Source organism: Stenella coeruleoalba, assembly GCF_951394435.1.
Source record: "Stenella coeruleoalba genome assembly, chromosome: X".
In the NCBI taxonomy this organism is placed as follows: domain Eukaryota; kingdom Metazoa; phylum Chordata; class Mammalia; order Artiodactyla; family Delphinidae; genus Stenella; species Stenella coeruleoalba.
In genome coordinates, this window is record NC_137152.1 from 77722110 (window position 1) to 77734488 (window position 12379).

At 39.5% G+C, this 12379-nt stretch overlaps 1 protein-coding gene across 6 annotated transcripts in view; it reads left to right on the top strand.

The window, feature by feature from the left end:
- DIAPH2 (diaphanous related formin 2) overlaps nt 1–12379 on the top strand; it is an 891299-nt gene that overhangs the window by 268560 nt on the left and 610360 nt on the right. The gene's annotated exons all lie outside the window — the stretch shown is intronic.

Here is a 12379-nt window from a genome sequence, read left to right on the forward strand (position 1 = left end):
AATTTCTCTTTCAGATTTTTCATCATTGGTGTATAGGAATGCAAGAGATTTCTGTGCATTAATTTTGTATCCTGCTACTTTACCAAATTCATTGATTAGCTCTAGTAGTTTTCTGGTGACATCTTTAGGATTCTCTATGTATAGTATCATGTCACTTGCAAACAGTGACAGTTTTACTTCTTCTTTTCCAATTTGTATTCCTTTTACGTCTTTGTCTTCTTTGATTGCTGTGGCTAAAACTTCCAAAACTATGTTGAATAATAGTGGTGAGTGTGGGCAACCTTGTCTGCTTCCTGATCTTAGAGGGAATGGGTTCAGTTTTTCACCATTGAGAATGATGTTAGCTGTGAGTATGTCATATATGGCCTTTATTGTGTCGAAGTAGGTTCCCTCTATGCCTACTTTCAGGAGAGTTTTTATCATAAATGGGTGTTGAATTTTCTCAAAAGCTTTTTCTTCATCTGTTGAGATTATCATATCCTTTTTATCCAGTTTGTTAATATGGTGTATCACGTTGAATGATTTGTGTATATTGAAGAATCCTTGCACTCCTGGGATAAACCCCACCTGATCATGGTGTATGATCCTTTTAATGTGCTGTTGGATTCTGTTTGCTAGTATTTTGTTGAGGATTTTTGCATCTATGTTCATCAGTGATATTGGCCTGTAGGTTTCTTTCTTTGTGACATCCTTGTCTGGTTTTGGTGTCAGAGTGATGGTGGCCTCGTAGAATGAGTTTGGGAGTGTTCCTCCCTCTGCTATATTTTGGAAGAGTTTGAGAAGGATAGGTGTTAGCTCTTCTGTAAATGTTTGATAGAATTCACCTGTGAAGCCATCTGGTCCTGGGCTTCTGTTTGTGGGAAGATTTTTAATCACAGTTTCAATTTCAGTGCTTGTGATTGATTCGTTTGTAATTTCTATTTCTTCCTGGTTAAGTATTGGATGGTTGTGCTCTTCTAAGAATTTGTCCATTTCTTCCAGGTTGTGCATTTTATTTACATATCATTGCTTGTAGTAATCTCTCATGATCCTTTGTATTTCTGCAGTGTCAGTTGTTACTTCTCCCTTTTCATTTCTAGTTCTGTTGATTTGAGTCTTCTCTCTTTTTTTATTGATGAGTCTGGCTAATGGTTTTTCAATTTTGTTTATCTTCCCAAAGAGCCAGCTTTTAGTTTTATTGATCTTTGCTATTGTTTCCTTCATTTCTTTTTCATTTATTTCTGATCTGATCTTTATGATTTCTTTCCTTCTGCTAACTTTAGAATTTTTGTTCTTCCTTCTCTAATTGCTTTAGGTGTGAGGTTACATTGTTTATTTGAGATTTTCCTTGTTTCCTGAGTTAGGCTTGTACTGGGATATACTTCCCTCTTAGAACAGCTTTTGCTGCATCCCATAGGTTTGGGGTCATCACGTTTTAATTGTCATTTGTTTCTAGGTATTTTTTGATTTCCTCTTTGATTTCTTCAGTGATCTCTTGGTTATTTAGTAGTGTATTTTTTATCTTCCATGTGTTTGTATTTTTTACAGTTTTTTTTCTGTAATTGATATTTAGTCTCATAATGTTGTGGTTGAAAAGATAATTGATATGATTTCAGTTTTCTTAAACTTACCAACGCTTGATCTGTGACCCAAGGTATGATGTATCTTGGGGAATGTTCCATGAGCACTTGAGAAGAAAGTGTATTCTGTTGTTTTTGGATGGAATGTCCTATAAATATTAATTAAGTCCATCTTGCTTAATGTGTCATTTAAAGCTTGTGTTTCCTTATTTATTTTCATTTTGGATGATCTGTCCATAGGTGAAAGTGGAGTGTTAAAGTTCCCTACTATGATTGTGTTACTGTTGATTTCCCCTTTTATGGCTGTTAGCATTTGCCTTATGTATTGAGGTGCTCCTATGTTGGGTGCATAAATATTTACAACTGTTATGTCGTCTTCTTGGATAGATCCCTTGACCATTTATGTAGTGTTTTGCTTTTCTTTTGTAATAGTCTTTATTTTAAAGTCTATTTTGTCTGATATGAGAATTGCTACTCCAGCTTTGTTTTGATTTCCATTTGCATGGAATATGTTTTTCGATCCCGTCACTTTCAGTCTGTATGTGTCCCTAGGTCTGAAGTGGGTCTCTTGTAGACAGCATACATATGGGTCTTGTTTTTGTATCCATTCAGACAGTCTGTGTCTTTTGGTGGCAGCATTTAATCCATTTACATTTAAGGTAATTATCAATATGTATGTTCCTATTACCATTTTCTTAATTGTTTTGCATTTGTTATTGTAGGTCTTTTTGTTCTCTTGTGTTTCCTGCCTAGAGAAGTTCCTTTCGCATTTGTTGTAAAGTTAGTTTGGTGGTGCTGAATTCACTTAACTTTTGCTTGTCTGTAATGGTTTTACTTTGTCTGTCAAATCTGAATGAGATCCTTGCTGGGTAATCTTTCTTGTAGGTTTTTCCCTTTCATCACTTTAAATATGTCCTGTCACTCCCTTCTGGCTTGCAGAGTTTCTGATGAAAGGTCAGCTCTTAACCTTATGGGGATTCCCTTGTATGTTATTTGTTGTTTTTCCCTTGCTGCTTTTAATATGTTTTTCTTTGTGTTTAATTTTTGATAGTTTGATTAATATGTATCTTGGCATGTTTCTTCTTAAATTTATCCTGTATGGGACTCTCTGTGCTTCCTGGACTTGATTGACTATTTCCTTTCCCATATTAGGGAAGTTTTCAACTATAATCTCTTCAAATATTTCTCAGTCCCTTTCTTTTTCTCTTCTTCTTCTGGGACCCCTGTAATTTGAATGTTGGTGCATTTAATGTTGTCCCAGAGGTCTCTGAGACTGTCCTCAATTCTTGTCATTCTTTTTTCTTTACTCTGCTGTGTGGTAGTTATTTCCACTGTTTTATCGTCCAGGTCATTTATCTGTTCTTCTGACTCAGGTATTCTGCTATTGATTACTTCTAGAGAATTTTAAATTTTATTTATTGTGTTGTTCATCATTGTTTGTTCTTTATTTCTTCTAGGTCCTTGTTAAACGTTTCTTGTATTTTCTCCATTCTATTTCCAGTATTTTGGATCATCTTTACTATACTTGCTATGAATTCTTTTTCAGGTAGACTGCCTATTTCCTCTTCATTTGTTTGGCCTTTTGTGTTTTTACCTTGTCCTTAATCTGCTTCGTATTTCTTTGTCTTCTCATTTTGGTTAACTTACTGTGTTTGGGGTCTCCTTTTCATAGGCTGCAGGTTTGTAGTTCCCATTGTTCTTGGTGCCTGACCCCAGTGAGTGAGGTTGGTTCAGTAGTTTGTGTAGGTTTTCTGGTGCAGGGGACTGTTGCCTGTGTTTTGGTGGGTGGGGCTGGATTTTGTCTTTCTGGGGTCAGGGCCGCATCTCGTGGTGTGTTTTGGGGTGTCTGTGAATTTATTATGATTTTAGGAAGTCTCTCTGCTAATGGCTGGGGTTGTGTTCCTGTCTTGCTAGTTATTTGGCATGGGGCTCCAGCACTGGAGCTTGCTGGCCGTTGGGTGGAGCTGGGTCTTAGCATTGAGATGGAGGTCTCTGGGAGAGCTCTCTCCAGTTGATACTACATTGGGCCGGGAGGTCTCTGGTCGTCCAGTGTCCTGAACTCTGTTCTCCCACCTCAGAGTCTCAGGCCTGACCCCAGGCCGGAGCACGAAGACCCTTTCAGCCACATGGCTCAGAAGAAAAGGAAGAAAAAAAGAAAGAAAAAATAATAATAATACTAAATGAATAAAGAAGTGAGCAGCCAAACCAATAAAGAAATCCACCTATGATAAAAAGTGCTAACAGCTAAACTAAGATAAACATAAAAATCAGAAGCAAATCGGTCACAACAGCAAACCCCAAGCTCCAGTTGTTCGCAAAGTCCATGGCCTCAATTTTGGGAAGGTTTGTTTTCTATTCAGGTATTCCACAGAAGCAGGATATATCAAGTTGATGGTGGGGATTTAATCCGCTGCTCCTGAGGCTGCACTGAGAAACTTCCCTTTCTCTTCTTTATTCTCAGATTTCCTAGTGTTCAGCTTTGCTTTGGCCCTACTTGTCTGTGTAGGTCACCCTCAGGCATCTGTTTCCGCCCAGGCAGGCCGGGGTAAAGCATCGGCTGATTAGGTGCCTCTTTCTCATTCAGGCCAAGGGGGAGGCAGCGGTATGGTAGTTATAATTGGAATGTGGGGCGAGCCTGTGGCGGCAGAAGCCAGCGTGACATTGCAGGAGCCTGAGGCGCACCTTGTGTTCTCCCGGGGAACTTGTCCTGGATCACGGGACCCTGGCGGTGGCGTGCTGCACAGGCTCCTGGGGGGCTGTGGATAACGACCTGTGCTTGCACACAGGATTCTTGGTGGCTGCAGCAGCAGTGTTAGCGTTTCATGCCCATGTCTCGTGTCTGATCTGATAGCTGTGGCTCACTCCTGTCTCTGGAGCTCGTTTAGGCGGTGCTCTGCCTTCTGTGGGCAGACAGGGAAGGAATCCCCTCTCCTTGTGAAACAGTGGTTTCTTGTCTCTTAGGCGGGTCCAGACTTTTATCCAGACTCCCTTCCAGCTCGCTGTGGTGCACTAGCCCCCTTCAAGCTGTGTTCACAAAGCCAACCCAAGTCCTCTCCCTGGGATCTGACCTCTGAAGCCAGAGCCTCAGCTCCCCGCCCACACCTGCCCTAACGGGTGATCAGACAAGCCTCTCAGGCTGGTGAGTGCTGGTCGGCACTGATCCTCTGTGCAGGAATGTCTCCACTTTGCCCTCTGCACCCCTGTTGCTGCACTCTCCTCTGTGGCTCTGAAGCTTCCCTCCGCCACCCCCCATCTCCGCCAGTGAAGGAGCTTCATAGTGGGTGGAAACTTTTTCTCATTCACAGCTTCCTCCCAAAGGTGCATGTCCTGTCCCTATTGTCTGTGTTTTTTTCTTTTTTCTTTTACCCTATCCAGTTACCTGGGGATTTTCTTGCCTTCTGGGAAGTCTGAGGCTTTCTGGCAACATTCAGTAGGTGTTCTGTAGGAGTTGTTCCACATGTAGATGTATTTTTGATGTATCTGTCGGGAGGAAGGTGATCTCCACATCTTACTCCTCAGCCATCTTCAAGGTCCCTCTCCCAATGAAATTTTAATCAAAATTATTACCAACCAGTGCCAGTACTGCACAGATCTGGTGCCGCTTTGATCTCATCATTTCCCAGTTTCTTCCTTAGTTACCTTATTTCAGCCACAAAGTTCTTTAGAGCAAAGAAAAAAATATTGCGGTATACGTCGTATAAGAAAAATGACCTATATTTAAATTATAAAATTTGATAAATTTTGATATTTGTGTCTACGTTTAAAACCATCATCACAGTCAAGATAATAAACATTTCAAGATGGTGGAGTAGAAGGACGTGCTCTCACTCCCTCTTGTGAGAGCACTGGAATCACAACTAACTGCTGAACAGTCATCCACAGGAAGACACTGCAACTCACCAGAAAAGATATCCCACATCCAAAGACAAAGGAGAAGCCACAATGAGACAGTAGGATGGGAGGAATCACAATAAAATCAAATCCCATAACTGCTTGGTGGGTGACTCACAAATTGGAGAACACTTATATCGCAGAAATCCACCCACTGGAGGAAAGGTTCTGAGGCCCACGTCAGGCTTCCCAACCTGGGGGTCCAGCAACAGGAGGAGGAATTCCTAGAGAACCAGACTTTGAAGGCTAGCGGGATTTGACTGCAGGACTTCAATATGGTTGGGGGAAACAGAGACTCCACTCTTGGAGGGCATACACAAAGTAGTGTGCACATTGGGAACCAGGGGAAGGAGCAATGACCCCATAGGAAACTGAACCAGAGCTACCTGCTAGTGTTGGAGGCTCTTCTGCAGAGGCAGGGGGTGGCTGTGTCTCGCCCTGAGGACAAGGACACTGACAGCAGAAGTTCTGGGAAGTACTCCTTGCTGTGAGCCCTCCCAGAGTCTGTCATTAGCCCCACCAAAGAGCCAAAGTATGCTCCAGTGTTGGGTCGCCTCAGGCAAAACAACTAACAGGGAGGGAACCAAGCCCCACCCATCAGCAGACAAGCCATTACAGTTTTCCTGAGCTCTGCCCACCAGAGCAACCCCCAGCTCTACCCACCACCAGCCCCTCCCATCAGGCAACTTGCACCAGCCCCTTAGATAGCCTCATCCACCAGAGGGCAGACAGCAGAAGCAAGAAAATCTACAGTCCTGCAGCCTGTGGAACAAGAAGCACATTCACAAAAAGATAGACAAGATGAAAAGGCAGAGGGCTATGTACCAAATGAAGGAACAAGATAAAACCCCAGAAGAACAACTAGATGAAGTTGAGATAGGCAACCTTCCAGAAATATAATTCAGAATAATGATAGTGAAGATGATTCAGGACCTCAGAAAAAGAATGGAGGCAAAGATCTAGAAGATGCAAGAAATGTTTAACAAAGACCTAGAAGAATTAAAGAACAAACACCTAGAAGAATTAAAGAACAAACAAACAGAGATGAACAATACAATAACTGAAATGAAAAATACACTAGAAGCAATCAGTAGCAGAATAACTGAGGCAGAAGAACGGTTAAGTGACCTGGAAGACAGAATGGTGGAATTCACTGCCATGGAATAGAATAAAGAAAAAAGAATGAAAAGAAATGAAGACAGCCTAAGAGACCTCTGGGACAACATTAAATGCAGCAACATTGGCATTATAGGGGTCCCAGAAGGAGAAGAGAGAAAGGACCCAAGAAAATATTTGAAGAGATTATAGTCGAAAACTTTCCTAACAAAAAAAGGAAATAGCCACCCAAACCCAGAAAGTGCAGAGCGTCCAGGGCATGATAAACCCAAGGAGAAACATGCCAAGACACATAGTAATCAAATTGACAAAAATTAAAGACAAGGAAAAATTATTGAAAGCAACAAGGGAAAAATAACATACAAGGGAACTCCCATAAGGTTAACAGCTGCGTTCTCAGCAGAAACTCTACAAGCCAGAAAAGAATAGCATGGCATATTGAAAGTGATGAAAGGGAAGGCCTACAACCAAGATTACTCTAAGCAGCAAGGATCTCATTCAGATTCGACAGAGAAATCAAAAGCTTTACAGATAAGCAAAAGCTAAGAGAATTCAGCACCACCAAACTATCTCTACAACAAATACTAAAGGAACTTCTCTAAGTGGGAAACACAAGAGAAGAAAAGGACCTACAAAAACAAGCCTGAAACAATTAAGAAAATGGTAATAGGAACATACATATCGATAATTACCTTAAACATGAATGGATTAAATGCTCCAACCAGGCTCAGGCTCACTGAATAGATACAAACACAAGACCCATATGTATGCTGTCTACAGGAGACCCACTGCAGACCTAGGGGCACATACAGACTGAAAGTGAGGGGATGGAAAAAGATATTCCATGCAAATGGAAATCAAAAGAAAGCTGGAGTAGCAATACACATATCAGATAAAATAGACTTTAAAGAATGTTACAATAAACAAGGAAGGACACTACATAATAATCAAGGGATCAATCCAAGAAGAAGATATAACAATTATAAATATATATGCACCCAACATAGGAGCATCTCAATGCATAAGGCAATTGCTAACAGCTATAAAAGAGGAAATCGACAGCTACACAAGAATTGTGGGGGACTTTAACACCTCACACCAATAGACAGATCATCCAAACAGAAAATTAATAAGGAAACACAAGTTTTAAATGACACAGTAGACCAGATAGATTTAATTAATATTTATAAGAAATTCCAACCAAAAACAGCAGGTTACACTGTCTTCTCAAGTGCGCATGGAACATTTTCCAGGATAGATCACATCTTGGGTCACAAATCATGCCTTAGTAAATTTAAGAAAATTGAAATCATATCAAGCATCTTTTCTGACCACAACGCTATGAGACTAGAAATCAGTCACAGGGAAAAAAACGTCAAAAACACAAACACATGGAGGATAAACATTATGTTACTAAATAACGAAGAGTTCACTGAAGAAATTAAATGGGAAATCAAACAATACCTAGAAACAAATGACAACTAAAATACGATGCTCCATAACCTATGGGATGCAGCAAAATCAGTTACATGAGGGAAGTTTATAGCAATACAAGCCTACCATAAGAAACAAGTAAAATCTCAAGTAAACAATCTAACCTTACACCTAAAGGAACTATCGAAAGAAGAACAAAGAAAACCCAAAGTTAGCAGAAGGAAAGAAATCAGAAAGATCAGAGCAGAAATAAATGAAACAGAAACAAAGAAAACAATAGCAAAGATCAATAAAACTAAAAGCTGGTTCTTTGAGAAGATAAACAAAATTCATAAAGCATTAGCCAGACTTATCAAGAAAAAGAGAGAGAGGACTCAAATCAATAAAATTAAAAATGAAAAAGGGGAAGTTACAACAGACACCACAGAAATACAGAGCATCCTAAGAGACTACTACAAGCAACTGTATGCCAATAAAATGGACAGTCTGGAAGAAATGGACAAATTCTTAGAAAGGTATAACTTTCCAAGACTGAACCAGGAAGAAATAGAAAATATGAACAGACCAATCACAAGTAATGAAATTGAAACTGTGATTAAAAATCTTCCAACAAACAAAAGTCCAGGACCAGATGGCTTCACAGGTGAATTCTATCAAACATTTAGAGATGAGCTAACACCCATCCTTCTCAAACTCCTCCAAAAATTTGCAGAGGAAGGAACACTCCCAAACTCATTCTACAAGGCCACCATCACCCTGATACCAAAACCAGAAAAAAACACTACAAATAAAGAAAATTACAGACCAGTATCACTGATGAATATAGATGCTAAAATCCTCAACAAAATGCTAGCAAACAAAATCCAACAAGACTTTAAAAGGATCATACAGCATGATCAAGTGGGATTTATCCCAGGGATGCAAGGATTCTTCAATATACGCAGATCAATCAATGTGATACACCATATTAACAAATTGAAGAATAAAAACCATATAATCATCTCAGTAGATGCAGAAAATGCTTTTCACAAAATTCAACACCGATTTTTGATAAAAACTCTCCAGAGGGCTTCCCTGGTGGCGCAGTGGTTGCGAGTCTGCGTGCCAATGCAGGGGACACGGGTTCGTGCCCCAGTCCGGGAGGATCCCACATGCCGCGGAGCGGCTGGGCCCGTGAGCTGTGGCCGCTGAGCCTGCACGTCTGGAGCCTGTGCTCTACAATGGGAGAGGCCACAACGGTGAGAGGCCCACGTACCGCAAAAAAAAAATAAAAAAAAAATAAAAGAAAAACTCTCCAGAAAGTGGGTGTAGAGGGAACCTACCTCAACATAATAAAGGCCATATATGACAAACCCACAGCTAATATCATTCTCAATGGTGAAAAACTGAAAGCATTTCCTCTAAGATCAGGAACAAGACAAGGATGTCCACTCTTGCCACTATTATGCAACATAGTTTTGGAAGTCCTAGCCATGGTAATCAGAGAAAAAAAGAAATAAAAGGAAGACAAATTGGAAAAGAAGAAGTAAAGCTGTCACTGTTTGCAGATGACCTGATACTGTACATAGAGAATCCTAAAGATGCCGCCAGAAAACTACTAGAGCTAATCAATGAATTTGGTAAAGTTGCAGGATACAAAATTAATGCACAGAGATGTCTTGCATTCCTATACACTAATGATGAAAAATCTGAAAGAGAATTTAAGGATACACTCCCATTTCCCATTGCAACAAAAAGAATAAAATACCTAGGAATAAACCTACTTAGGGAGACAAAAGACCTGATGCAGAAAACTATAAGGCACTGATGAAGGATATTAAAATGATATCAACAGATGGAGAGATATACCATGTTCTTGGATTAGAAGAATCAATATTGTGAAAATGACTGTACTACGCAAAGCAATGTACAGAGTCAGTGCAATCCCTATCAAATTACCAATGGCATTTTTTACAGAACTAGAAGAAAAAATCTTAAAATTTGTATGGAGACACAAAGGACCCCGAATAGCCAAAGCAGTGTTGAGGGAAAATAACGGAGCTGGAGGAATCAGACTCCCTGACTTCAGACTGACTATACTACAAAGCTACAGTAATCAAGAGATTATGGTACTGGCACAAAAACACTAATGTAGATCAGTGGAACAGGATAGAAAGCCCAGAGAAAAACCCACGCACCTATGGTCTACTGATCTATGACAAAGGAGGCAAGGATATACAATGGAGAAAACACAGTCTCTTCAGTAAGTGGTGCTGGGAAAACTGGACAGCTACATGTAAAACAATGAAATTAGAACACTCCATAACACCATACACAAAAATACACTTAAAATGGATTAAAGACCTAAATGTAAAGCCAGACACTATCAAACTCTTAGAGGAAAACATAGGCAGAACACTCTTTGAGATAAATCACAGCAAGATCTTTTTTGATCCACCTCCTAGAGTAATGGAAATAAAAACAAAAATAAACAAATGGGACCTAATGAAACTTAAAATCTTTTGCAAAGCAATAGAAACTACAGACAAGATGAAAAGTCAACCCTCAGAATGCGAGAAAATATTTGCAAACAAATCAGTGGACATCGGAGTAATCTCCAAGATATATATACAGTTCATGCAGCTCAATATTAAAAAAACAAACAGGCAATCAAAAAATGGGCAGAAGACTTAAATACTCATTTCTCCAAAGGAGGCATACAGATGGCCAAGAACCACATGAAAAGCTGCTCAACATCACTAACTATTAGAGAAATGCAAATCAAAACTACAATGAGGTGTCACCTCACACTAGTTAGAATGGGCATCATCAGAAAATGTACAAACAACAAATGCTGGAGAGGGTGTGGAGAAAAGGGAACCCTCTTGCAGTGTTGGTGGGAATGTAAATTGATACAGCCACTGTGGAGAACAGTATGGAGGTTCCTTAAAAAACTACAAATAGAATTACCATATGACCCGGCGATGCCACTACTGGGCATATACCCAGAGAAAACCATTATTCAAAAATACACATGCACTGCAATGTTCGCTGAAGCCCTATTTACAATAACCAGGTCATGGAAGCAACCTAAATGCCCATTGACAGACGAAAGGTTAAAGAAATGTGGTATATGTATATATACAATGAAATATTACTTGACCATAAAAAGGAATGAAATTGGCTCATTTGTAGAGACGTGGATGGATCTAGAGACTGTCATACAGAGTGAAGTAAGTCAGAAAGAGAAAAACAAATATCGTATATTAACGCATATATGTGGAACCTAGAAAAATGGTACAGACAAACTGGTTTGCAGGGCAGAAATTGAGACACAGATGTAGAGGACAAATGTATGGACACCAGCTGGGGAAAGTTTGCGGGGGGAGGTGTTGGTGTTCTGAATTGGGAGATTGGGATTGACATGTATACACTAATATGTATAAAATGGATAACTGATAAGCACCTGCTGTATAAGAAAATAAATAAAATTAAAATAAAAGATAATAAGCATCTCTGTCACCCCCTAAAATTTCTGCATTTGTAGTCTTCTTCCCATGCTTCCCCCTTCTCTCCATCGTGAGACAATCACTGATCTTCTCTTGGTATAGACTAGTTTTATTTTCTAAAATTTTATGTAGATGGAAACATACAGCATGTCCTTTCTTTGCTGGCTTTTTTCATTCAGCATAATTATTTTGAGGTTCATTTGTGTTGTGGTAGTGGCATGTATCATTTGTTTTCATAACTGAGTACTTTTACGGTATATCGATGTAGCACAACCTGTTTATACATTTACTTGTTGGTGGACATTTGGATTATTTCTTGGTTTTAGCTATTATAAATAAAGCTGCTATGAGCATTCACATACAATTCTGGTTATAAACATATGCTTTCATTTCTTTTAGGTAAATAAATAGGTATAGGATGGCTAGGTATAGGTATACAGAATAAACTGTGTATACAGTATTGAGAATATTTCCCCAAAGAGGTTCTTCACTTATTTATATTTTGGAGTGTTTGATTAGACCTGAGAAGTTTGATGTTTGTTTTCTTATTTACATAATACTATATTCTGCCCCTGTTCAGAAGTTGTTCAAGTGAAATCTTTCTTTAGGAAGCCTGAATTATTGAATGTTGTTGTATCTTCCCCTGTAGCCTTATTTTAAGGGCCATTTTGACCCTTAACAATCTTTTTTTTAATATGATATTTTAGGATGAGCTTGTTGATTTTTTTTTTAAAATTATTTTATTTTTAAAAATTTTTGGCTGCATTGGGTCTTTGTTGTGGCATGCGGGATCTTCGTTGAGGCATGTGGGATCTTTTGTTGTGGCACAAGCTCTTCGTTGTGGCGCGGGCTCTTCGCTGCATCACGTGGGCTTCTCTCGAGTTGTGGCGT